The following is an 11549-nucleotide window of genomic DNA, read 5'->3' on the forward strand; positions in this document are numbered from 1 at the left end:
ATTATTACACTAATTTATTTGCGCAGCACTTACCGTCTAGGACCTTACCTTATCTTTACCTTATGATGTCACAAAGCTATGATCTTTGATTTTTGCAACTCGGAGATGGCATAGGAGCTTGCTCTGTCCACTCCACGCAACGGCCCGGTATTGCAGTACCTCCGGGAACGGTGCATTCGCAATGATCGCGGCAAGGCTTTAGGGCTAGGACCTTAGCTTGGCCTTTTGGCTGAGAGTAAGTGTCCCGGCTCCTAGGCTTTGTAGCGTATTATGAACTGACCGATAACGGATAATGGATAATGATTTATGAACAAGCTAAATAACCCTTAAAGCCCCCCCCGTACGTAAAAAGTAGCCAACGGCACATCCATAAACAGCCCAGGCTTCATTGATTTAAACAATAGAAAGTCAGCTGCTTACCAGGCGCTTTTTTCCACTTGTTGGTCAATAAGCATTTTTCCATCGATTTTGTGTTGTCGACTTTAAATATGTTGAGTGTATATAATAGGCCCAAAAACATGCATGTCAGGTTGATTGGCAGGTCGAAATCGTCCCGACGTGTGAATGAACAAGTGGGTTGTCTGTTTCTGTGTGCGCTAGGACTGGCTGGCAACCAGTTCAGGGTGTCCCCTGCCCACTGACCGAAAATAGCTGGCATTGGCTCCAGCACCCCCGCGACCCTACTGAGGATGAGCAGTGCAGATAATGGAAGGATATTTAAAAGGTTAAAGTTGTATTTTATTAATCTATTTTTAGATTTTGTTACGCATGATTTATTTAAAGCAGCTTCCCTACAACAACCTGCGAATAGGGCAGAAATCGCCGTACACAAAGCTGAGGTGAGCCATAGTCCAACCCTCATGCACGAGCCACCTCAGACTTCGAGCCCACAGTATGTCCCTCTAACGGACGTCTTACTGTGCGGAGTTTGTATGTTCTCCCCGTGCTTGCGTGGGTTTCCTCCGGGCACTCCGGTTTTCCTCCCACATTGCAAAGACATGCATTTCAGGTGGATTGGCTGGTCCAAATTGTCCCTAGGTGTGAATGAGCGAGCGAGTTGTCTGTCCCTGTGTGCCCTGCGATTGGCTGGCAACCAGTTGAGGGTGTCCCCTGCCCACTGCCCGATGATTGCTGAGATGGGCTCCAGCACCCCCGCGACCCTACTGAGGATAAGCGGTGCAGCTAATGAGATGAGATGAGATAATATCTTAATTTATGTTTCCAGTGTTAAGGGATGTGTTTCAAGATAAGCTTTTTTTTAACTGTTTAGTTTTATTCTCGTATTTTATCATTTATTTGTTGTTGCACTGAAAACTCAAAATTTCAAATTGGCATTTGTTGTGTCACGCAGGGATTCAAATTGCTTAACTTTAAAGTTACTTAGTATTAAAATGTTCAAAGTTTAAATGACTTAAACGGTCACTGGACACTCTCCTGTGAACTTTTAACTTAAAAAATAAATGTCATTATAATTATTAGAACATTAGATTAAAACATAGATATTAAATCATTACAAGTACAATATTTCATGATTTTTGGAAATATACTGATCAAAAGGACTCCCAAAAAATACAGTCTATCTCCACCTCTTTTTAGGCCAATGTACACTTTTTTCATTTAAAAATTTCAAGGCAACTTAACAATAACATTTTTTATACAAAAGGAGTGCCCTGCCCTCACAAAAAAAGTTAAATGATGTGTGTCCCCTAATGTGTTTATTTCTTAAAACAAACACAAATTCATGTACCTTGTTTATAAAATGTTCAAATATGTTCAACCTGATTTTAAAGTTTTACAATATATTTATCTTGGGTTTTTTTCTAGAAAAAGAACTTAAGTTAAACATACAATTATCTGCCAACCTACATGAGGGCAAGGAAAACTAGGGACAGTTAACCCGACACCTGTTTTTGGACCTTTTATATACACTCAACAGAACGCTCTCGAACCTGCGGATCTCTTCTTGGGATCACTAGTGGACCAGTATTTTCAGAGTGAAGGCTTCGGACCGGAACATACTCAGTGTCCTTATACAAGGCATATGTCTTAGTTTTTGACAAAGCCCATTTGAACCCTACTTCTAATAATTAGAACCTGGTTAATACCATTGGAATCACATGAATTATTTTAGAAAAGCATTCAGTATAAAACTGGTAGCCCTTTTCCCTAACCACTACCAAAAAAGTACCTCTTTGCTTGGACCTGCCAGGTCTAGAAAATGAACGGAAAATAATAAAATCCATCCATATAACAATTTTAAATATAACTGGTACAGTATAACACAAAAATGGCTGAAAATAGATTTGTGTGTAGGAAAATATAATATAATATAACATAATATAACATAATATAATATAATATAATATAATATAATATAATGGATCATCTGATATATTATTGAATCTCGACTTCCCTCTGGAATCTCTTCATTTTAATACATTTCTTAAGATGGTTGCCTTTTAAACCAAACGTAGTTATCTAAAACGACCTTTTATTGTGTGTTTCCTTTTATGACTCTTGTATGATTGAATCAATACTTTGTTACTTTTTTGGGGGGGGGACAACTTAGTTGTGTTACTTGTTAATAAGTGAGTAATAAACATTTAACAGACAATAAGATGACTCACTGATGAGATAGCTGCTTGAGGTTTTTTTTTCCGATTGTCCTATTTATTCATCACACACCTCTTTCAATTTTGACCCCTCCCATACTTAATCATTAAGCAACAAAAGTTATATTTTATGTTGAAAAAAAATGATATAACTTGAAATTTTACATGTAAAAAATTTAACAGTCAAAATATCTATCATAATATCTATTCTTCCATTAATCTCCCCAGCCTCAAATTATCGTGAAAATGCTTTCTCAAATCTATTAGGAAATCATTTTCCAAATCTGAAAATTCTCTTTCTGTTTGTCAGATCTTGTATCCAACTTTAACACTAGAAATATTTTCGTGAAATTAGCAAATTTTTATAATGATCCCCACCCTCTTCCCCTCATGTGTGTCGCACCAAATTCATGAACAAAGCAATCCAACGCATCGGTGCACAATCAGGTAAGAGCTTTCCACACCGCTTTTTTATATGGCCTTCATCTTGAACACACCTTGTCCCATGTGCTCTCTGATAGCAAACACACACATCAGGCCACAATTTCCCAAGGGTGCGCCAGTTCTATTCTTTGACAATGTGTTCAAACTCTTTGAATGCCTTTTGTGACTAGCTCTTCGTGCAAATGAGCCATCTCTCATATGCTCTTTTTTGCCCTCTACTTAGGTGCAAGAAAACTTAAATGGGAGTAACAAAACAGGGTGAAAAAGACGCTCCCGACGGCAAACAGGTACAGCACACACTCAAACGGCGTAGATTGAGGGCGCGGTCGCTCGGAGGAATGTGCTGGAGGCATCTTACCACACCTTCCTGTGACTAGCACCCCCCCCCCCCCCCCCCCCCCCCCCCCCCTGCCATCTTGCTTCGGCTGAGTCACCTGCTCAACCAGTATGCTTGCAAGTATGGGCTGGAAGTCTAAATCCTGGCCACGCACACCTTGAAAAGTTTATACTGCTTAGCTGCAGACTTATGGCAGTTCTAAAGATCAAATTAATTTCGCCCCACTGATATAATAACAATGTAAAAGTAAATAAAAGTGTATTGTAATAAAAAAACAATAATACCAAATACTAGATAGTATTTATGTTATTGAACATAATCAAAAATTAAACCGTTTTGTCTTCAGTTATTATTGTTTTATTCTAAATTAGTCGAAATTTCATTCTCTTGGTACATCTGGATGCCCCGGTGACAATCCAGGACACGCTGGAGAGACTGTGTCTCGAGGCTGGCCTGGGAACGCCTCGAGATCCCGTCGGATGAGCTGGAGGAAAGTGGCTGGGGATAGGGACGTCTGGGCTTCCCTGTTAAGGCTGCTGCCCCAGTGACCCGACCCCAGATATGCGGAAGATAATGGATGGATGGGTGGTACATCTGGTCTTCTTGGGTGCAGTATACATACATAAACCAAGGGTTTTAAACTCACATCCTGGGGCCAATTGTAGCATGCGAGATGATAGTTTAAGGCCCTAGCCCTAATATGGATATTTAAAGGGACAGTGCGTATTATTAGGCGCCTTGTATTGGTATAAAAAACCCTGAGTTTATTAAAAAAAACACTAACAATATTTTAACTCTTACAGTGGCTTGCGAAACTATTTGGCCCCCTTGAACTTTGTGACCTTTTGCCACATTTCAGACTTCAAACATTAAAATATAAAACTGTAATTCGTTGTGAAGCATCAACAATAAATGGGACACAATCATGAAGCGGAGCACACTTTATTGGATATTTTAAACATTTTTAACAATTAAAAAATGAAAACGTGGGTGCGCAAAATTACTTTACTTTACTTTCAGTGCAGCAAAACTCCGCAAACTCTGTCCAGAAGTTCAGTGAGGATCTCTGAATGATTTAATATTGATCTAAATGACAAACGATGATAAAAGGAATCCACCTGTGTGTAATCAAGTCTCTGTATAAATGGACCTGCACTGTGATATTCTCAGAGGTCTGTTTAAAGCGTAGAGATCATCATCACTGACGAGGAACACACACCAGGCAAGTCCGAGATACTGTTGTGGAGAAGTTTAAAGCTGGATTTAGATACAAAACGAGCTTTAAACATCCCAAGGAGCACTGTGCAAGCAATAATATTGAAATGGAAGGAGTATCAGACCACTGCAAATCGACCAAGATCGGGCCGTCCCCCTAAACTTTCAGCCCATACAAGGAGAAGACTGATCAGAGAAGCAGCCAAGAGGCCCATGATCACTCTGGATAAACTGCAGAGGTCTACAGCTGAGGTGGGAGAATCTGTCCATAGGACAACAAATAGTCGTATACTGCACAAATCTGGCCTTTATGGAAGAGTGGACAGAAAGGAAGCCATTTCTTAAAGATATCCATAAAAAGTGTCGTTTAAAGTTTGCCACAGGCCACCTGGGAGACACACCAAACATGTGGAAGAAGGTGCTCTGGTCAGATGAGATCGAAATCAAACTTATTGGCAACAATGCAAAGCGTCTTCAGCAGGGACAGGGAAGATGGTTAAAAATGATGGGAAGATGGATGGAGCCAAATACAGGACCATTCTAGAAGAAAACCTGTTGGAGTCCGCAAAAGACCTGAGACTGGGACGGAGATTTGTCTTCCAACAAGACAATGATCCAAAACATAAAGCAAAAGCTATAATGGAATGGTTCACCAAAAAACATATCAAGGTGTTAAAATGGCCAAGTCAAAGTCCAGACCTCAATCCAATTGAGAATCTATGGAAAGAACTGAAAACTGCTGTTCACAAACGCTTTCCATCGAACCTCACTGAGCTCGAGCTGTTTTGCAAAGAGGAATGGGGAAAAATATCAGTTTCTCGATGTGCAAAATTGATAGAGACATACCCAAGCGATTTGCAGCTGTAATCGCAGCACCAGGTGGCGCTACAAAGTATTAACTCAATGGGGCTGAATAATTTTGCACACCCACTTTTTGGTTTTTTTATTTGTTGAAAAAGTTTAAAATATCCAATATCGTGTGTTCTACTTAATGATTGTGTCCCACTTGTCGATTCTTCAAAAGAAATAACAGTTTTATATCTTGTCGAAAAATATCCGGACATTGCTGTAAGATAGGTTTTGTATTGTGTACAACTTTTTCCGGGTAGAGGAGATTACTGTAGTGCTTCTCTCCGCCGTTACAGACGTGTGGTGGCGCTGTGATAGGTCACTCGGCATCCACCCTGAAGAAGAAATCCGGCTTCTACTTCATAGTTTGTGTGTAAACATACAGTACTACGTGTAGCGCGCCAAGAACTTTGACGTTTTCATTGTTTAATATCTCGTGCATCCATTTCATATGGCTGGTGTAAAGTGTAAAGAAGAGGCAAGCAGTTTCCTTTAAAATGAAGGTGGAATAAGAAAGCTTGATGCGGTTGAGAAAATGGTCAGAACGCTTTTATAAGTTAAACTCAACTTTATTTATCTTTAAAGAGCATATTGTTTTATGAAATAATTATTTTTTAGTACAAAACAATACAGGTTACTTATACAATCCATAAACATACTTATATGAACCTTAAACATACAAAATATACGAGCAACTTACGAACAAATTAATCTTACAAACAATCGGAACCAATCTTGTTCGTGAGTAGGGCAGCGTCTGTAATTGAAATCGCTGTCTTTTTGGTACAACTTGACCTCTTGGGGGCAGTATACATAAGTACAGTGGAACCTCAGTTTTCGAACGCCTCTCAGTTCGAACAAATCGGTTCTCGGCCAAAAATTTCGAGAAATTTTTGCTTCGCTTTTCGTTAAAAAAATCGGAGTTTGAACGCTGGTACGCTAGGGGCGATGCTGAGCGGCGTACGGGTGTAGATTGCCCCCACCCCTCGTGAAGAACGGTTGTCACGTGACCGCGCACTTCTTTTTGCTTTCGTTTTTAATATCGGTGAACGGAGTGTTTTAACCCCTAATTATGCCTCGGAAGAAGGTCGGTGCAAGCAGCAAAGTTGCTACAGGTGAAAGAAGAAGAGTAGTGCGTACAACTATTGCATTTAAGAAAGAAATAATAGCAAAATATGAAGAAGATGTGCGAGTTTCCCTTCTTTCGAGGGAATAGAGCATGGCTTCTGCAGACCACCAGAAAGGTAAAAAATCCTATTCATAAATCTTTTCTTTATCCTTTAACCGCTCACCACTTCTTGAGGAAACCCCGGTGCTAAATGACGTGTAAACGACCTGATTTTTTTATTTTTACACGTTCATGTTAGCGTAATCTTTTGTACGGAAGATTACGCTAACGCGAACGTACGATTAGCCTGGGTTAGCTTCATGTTTACGGTCATGGTAAACATTTAGGGAGTTGGAACAGATTCAAACGATTTTACATTACTTTTAATGGGAAAAACGATTTTCGGTGATCGACCAAATCGGTTTTCGAACAGGGTTCTGGAACGGATTATGGTCGAGAACCGAGGTTCCACTGTATGTACTTTACATCAAAACCATTTATTGAGCTTATGTCAGACATTGTGCAGGTTGAAGAAAATGTGCTTGTAGGTACTGTTGCTGATTTCCTTTGATTGATTTTATTTTTATTTTGAAGAAGAACAAATCCAAAAGTACAGAATATTGAGAATTAGTCAACTTTTCTGTCTGCAGTTTTATGTCAATGCAGACATTAAGTCACACTCATTATTTCTTGCAGATAAAATCAATGTGCTTGCGAGTACTTTAGTTGATTTATTTTAACACCTAATGGATTATATTTTGAAATGAAACAAATTCAATATTCTAAATATTGTAAATTAGTCAACTGTCTGAAATCTTTTGTTATCATGGACATCAAGGGAGCAAATAAGGAGTTAGAATGTGTTATAGATATTGTTATTTGACTACATTTTTGTATTTTGTGAGTTTTTTTTTCTCTTGGCTGATTCTGCATTCAGCCCCAAACAATCCTGCTTTATCTAGTTGAGTTCAAACACTGATGGTATTTGTTGGCTCTTAGCATTATTCGTGAAGGTTAAGCTAACTGTATTTTATAATAAACGTGGTGCTAAATATATGCTTGTTGCGAAGTTACTTCTGTGAGTCACTTCTCTCAAATTCTATTTGCAAGTCAAAGCCAAACAATTCCAAATGACCAGGTATTTTACATTGTGTAGCTCTTATCTCAAGGCTTTATCGCGTCTTCACATTTGAAACGTTCCCGTCCTGTGCGAGCTTTCCCAGCATGCCTTTCTCACGCTGTAATGTCACACCTGAGTATAAGGTGACTCCCCAGCCGCGGGTCATCTTGACACCATTGTGCCGCCGGGCTCTACTTTTTCTGGTTTCACAACTGTGCTGTATGTGCAACATTGTGTCCCAATTAACACCGTATGGCGAATGCAAGCGGTTAAATAATGGCAATAACCCAAAATATCAAGCAACCTGACATTCAGTTTATAGAGATACTGGGTATTAACACCGAAGACAAACTTCCTTCTGACTGGTTTATAACGTGTAGGCTCTTACAGGCTATACAACATTTTTATTTAGATTTTACGAGCAGAAATGTTTGGCAAACCATAAGTCAAAACACACAATTTTATAAAATTCACTGCATTATCAATAGAATGGAGACTGAATTATCTATATATAACCATACTTGCATGGCAGGGTGACATAACAAACTAATCTGCAAGTTTATTTCATTACAGTCCGTCCTATTTTTTTTATAGGTCCCTCCTCCAACTCAGCTGCAGGAGTGGGTCACCGTGACGTAGTCAGATGTGAAAATACATCTATAATTTATGTGACAATTTATACAGTATTACAGTACACGTTGATATGTGATTTCATGTACTAAAGCCACATGCAAAACTGATGTATATCTAAATTATGTCCAAATCGTGTCCTTTTGAAATCATATCACGGCAGCGCAGTGGTTAGCGTTTGTGCGGCACAGTTCTTAGGTCATGAAATTGAACCTTCCTGTGTGGAATTTGCATGTTCTCTCCGTGCTTGCGTGGACTCCATCCGGGCACTCCGGTTTCCCCCCACATTCCAAAAACATGCATGTCAGGTTTATTGGCCGGTCCAAATTGTCCCTAAGTGTGAACGAGCGAGTGAGTTCTCTGTCTCTGTGTGCCCTGCGACTGGCTGGCAACCGGTTCAGGGTGTCTCCTGCCCACTGCCCGAAGACAGCTGTGATGGGCTCCAGTACCCCCGCGACCCTACTGAGGATGAGCGGTGCAGATAATAAATGGATGGATGAAATGATATAGCTGTTGTAAAATGTTTTTTAAAAAATGGGAACGAGTGAGACCAACCTCACTAAAATAGGGGAGCATTAACGGTGATGAGGGAAGTAGCTGTATCTTACTGCCCTCTTATGGGCTGAAGTGGTAGCCACAAAGTAGTGGTTGGGCAAACAAATGTACTGTACTATACAGGACTGTCTCAGAAAATTAGAATATTGTGCTAAAGTTCTTTATTTTCTGTAATGCAATTAAAAAAACAAAAATGTCATACATTCTGGATTCATTACACATCAACTGAACTATTTCAAGCCTTTTATTATTTTAATATTGCTGAATTTGGCTTACAGCTTAAGAAAACTCAAAAATCCTATCTCAAAATATTAGAATATCATGAAAAAGTATACAAGTAGGCTATTCAACTAATCACCTGAATCATCTAATTAACTCGAAACACCTTGCGAGGGTTTCCTGAGCCTTAAAAACACTCAGCTTGGTTCAGTAAACTAAATCACAAGTATGGGGAAGACTGCTGATCTGACTGCTGTCCAGAGGACCATCATTGATACCCTCCATCAGGAGGGTAAGACACAAAAAGAAATTTCTCAAAGAGCAGGCTGTTCACAGAGTGCAGTTTCAAAGCATATCCACAAAAAGTCTGTTGGAAGGGAAAAATGTGGCCGGAAACGCTGCACAACCAAGAGAGATGACCGCAGCCTTAACAAAATTGTGAAGAAGAGCCGCTTCCAGAATTTGGGGGAGCTTCAAAGACAGTGGGCTGAAGCTGGAGTCCAGGTATCAAAAGCCACAGTTCACAGACGTGTCCGGGAAATGGGCTACAATAGCCGTATTCCCATGGTCAAGCCACTTCTGAACTCAAGACAACGGAAGAAGCGTCTGACTTGGGCTATGGAGAAGAAGCACTGGACAGTTGCAGAGTGGTCCAAAGTCCTCTTTTCAGACGAAAGCAAGTTTTGCATTTCATTTGGAAGTCAAGGCGCCAGAGTCTGGAGAAAGGCTGGAGAGGAGCAAAATCCAAGTTGCTTGAAATCCAGTGTGAAGTTCCCACAGTCAGCAATGGTTTGGGGAGCCATGTCAGCTGCTGGTGTTGGTCCACTGTGTTTCATCAAGTCCAGAGTAAATGCAACTGTGTACCAAGAGATTTTAGAGCACTACATGCTTCCATCTGCTGAAAAGCTCTATGGAGATGAGGAGTTCATTTTCCAGCATGATCTGGCACCTGCCCACAGTGCCAAAACCACCAGTAACTGGTGCACTGACCATGGCATCACTGTCCTTGATTGGCCTGCTAATTCCCCTGACCTGAACCCCATCGAGAATTTGTGGGGTATAGTTAAGAAGAAGATGAAAGACACCAGACCTACAAATGCAAATGAGCTGAAGGCCGCTATCGAAGCATCCTGGGCATCGAAAACACCTCAGCAATGCCACAGGCTGATTGCCTCCATGCCACGCCGGATTGATGCAGTAATCCGTGCAAAAGGATTCCCAACCAAGTACTGAGTGCATCAATGGACATTTTCAAATGTTTGATTTAGTTTTGCTGTTATAAAATTATTTTTTACTTGGTCTGAGGAAGTATTCTAATATTTTGAGATAGGATTTTTGAGTTTTTTTCAGCTGTAAGCCAAAATCAGCAATATTCAAATAATAAAAGGCTTGAAATAGTTCAGTTAATGTGTAATGAATCCAGAATGTATGACATTTTTTTTTTAATTGCATTACAGAAAATAAAGAACTTTATCACAATATTCTAATTTTCTGAGACAGTCCTGTATATATCCATTCATCCATTATCTGCATCGCTTATCCTGAGTAGGGTCGCGGGGGTGCTGGAGCCCATCCCAGCTGTCTTCAGGCAGAGGGAAGGGGACACCCTTGATTTGTTGCCAACCAGTCGCAGGGCACACAGAGACAGACAACTCACTCGCTCATTCACACCTAGGGACAATTCAAACCGGCCAATTAACCTTACATGCATGTTTTTGGAATGTGGGTGGAAACCGGAGTGCCCGGAGGAATCCCACGCAAGCACGGGGAGAACATGCAAACTCCACACAGGAGGTTCGATCTCTTTACCTTAGAACTGTGCTGCACAAGCGCTAACCATTGCCCCGCCGTGCTGCCCCTGTAGTGTATATATATATATATATATATAATATATATATATATATATATATATATATATATATAATTCTTTTGTTCTAAACGTGAACAAAAATTCTACTAAAACTCACTATATTCAAATGCAGTTGTGCTAGTCCTATTATAAAGCAAACATACCACCTCTACTTTCCAAAAAGGTTTAAAGTTAATGAAGGACATGGCTACTTTCTGCAAAAGAAATAAATGAAACTTCAATTAAAAGAAATCAAACAATGTTCATGAGCCCTGTGTGAATCGGTTAACCCAAACACATACAAATGACTAAAGAAGTTTGATACCAATATTTTTCAGCCTAATACTAAAATATATAGCAGTTATCAATACTCATACCTGATATCTATAGCACTAGTTGTAGAGCATTGCCTTTCTTCTTCGAAGAATATTACTGATATTTTTAAAGAATCAAAATTACATTGAGTAGTTCCTGGTTTTTAAACAACCACTAATGGTCATTCGATACTGGTATTGGTCACCGTTTTGAGTAGTAATACCTTAAAAATGCTGGCATTGGCATCGATACTGATCACTGGTAACAGTACTTGCTCATCCCTACAAATCAGTAAC

General features: G+C 39.8%; 1 pseudogene; it reads left to right on the plus strand.

Annotated features, from left to right (window-relative positions):
* The first annotated feature begins 44 nt into the window (after positions 1-44).
* On the plus strand, positions 45-181 carry LOC148370965 (U2 spliceosomal RNA; annotated as a pseudogene).
* The last annotated feature ends 11368 nt before the right edge of the window (positions 182-11549 follow it).

This window comes from Urocampus carinirostris, chromosome 2 (assembly GCF_059441175.1).
Source record: "Urocampus carinirostris isolate Australia breed hairy pipefish chromosome 2, RoL_Ucar_1.0, whole genome shotgun sequence".
Taxonomy (NCBI): domain Eukaryota; kingdom Metazoa; phylum Chordata; class Actinopteri; order Syngnathiformes; family Syngnathidae; genus Urocampus; species Urocampus carinirostris.